Raw genomic sequence first — 1451 nt, 5'->3', positions numbered from 1 at the left:
TCTTGCCTTTGACAACCAATTAACCTGATTAATTTTCATTAAATCCTGACGATAACTGTCTATCTCATGTTATATAACCGAAAATTTTATAATAGAAAGCTGTGCCTTATTGATATTAGAAAAATAAAGATATTAGATGCACAAAAATTGGATGAGGACAGGTAATGTTATTATTTGAAGATCATATATTTATATATATGGGTAAAACAGAACTACTAGTACTACTAGTGAGAATATGAAAGAGTGAAATATGAATAACAAATGGCATGATGATTCCTTTAAAAAATTAAAATATCATTACTATATTATCCTGCAATTTCACTATGGGCATATGCTCAAAGGAATCGAAAGTGATAACTCACACAGCTGTTTGCACATTCATATTTATATTTATTGGCATTATTCACAATAGCCAAAAGGTAGAAGCAACCCAAGTTTCCATCGATGAATGAACGGATAATCAAAATGTAGTAACTCCACAGGATCAACTATTATTTGGCCTTAAAAAGGAATAAATTCTGGTCCTTGCTACAACATGGATCAATGTTAAGGATATTATGCTCAGTGAACTAAGCCAGACACAAAAAGGTATGATTCTATTTATAGGAGGTTCCTAGAATAGTCAAATTCCTAGAGTCAGAAAGTAGAATTGTGATTTCCCAGGGCCTGGGAAAAAAAAGTAATGGACAGTTATTGATTGGTAAATGGGTACAGATTTTCAGTTTTGGAAGATGAATCCTAGAGATGGATCGTGGTGATTGTTGCACAACTCTATGAATGCCACTAAACTGTGCACCCAAGAATGGTTAAAACGGTAAATTTTGTCTGATACATATTTTATTGCAATTGAAAAAAAATAAAAGAAACTGTTACCAACACTGCCTCTCACTCCCCAAAATTCATAATAATGGTTGGGTCAACAATTCATGTGTAAAAGTCAATAGCCTTCATGTATACAAAAACACAGAAAACAAAAACAACAAACACCCAAAACCAAAAAACAACAGTTAGAAATTACAATCAAAGACCCTATTTTTGACTTTTTGTTTTGTTGTGGCTTAACATGAGTAACATAAAATTTACCATTTTAATAATTTTTAAGTGTGTAACTCCGTGGCATAAAGCTTATTCACAATGTGTGCAAACATCACCATTATCTTTCTATAGAACTTTTTCATCATCCCAAACAGAAACTCTGTGCCTACTCAATAATGATCACCCCATTCCACCCTTGTCCTATTCCTTGGTAACCCCCATTCTACTTTATGTCTCTACAGATTTGCCCATATAATCTGGGTGCCTCATATAAGTGGTACCATAAGATAACTTGTCTTTTTTGTCTGGTTTATTTCACTTAGCATTTTCAAAGTTCACCCATTTAGTAGCATGCATCAGTTTTTTCTTCCTTTTTAAACTGAATAATATTCCAAAGATTATATATATATTACATA

The sequence above is a fragment of the Canis lupus genome, chromosome 37 (assembly GCF_048164855.1).
Source record: "Canis lupus baileyi chromosome 37, mCanLup2.hap1, whole genome shotgun sequence".
Taxonomy (NCBI): domain Eukaryota; kingdom Metazoa; phylum Chordata; class Mammalia; order Carnivora; family Canidae; genus Canis; species Canis lupus.
This window is presented reverse-complemented; position numbering follows the sequence as displayed.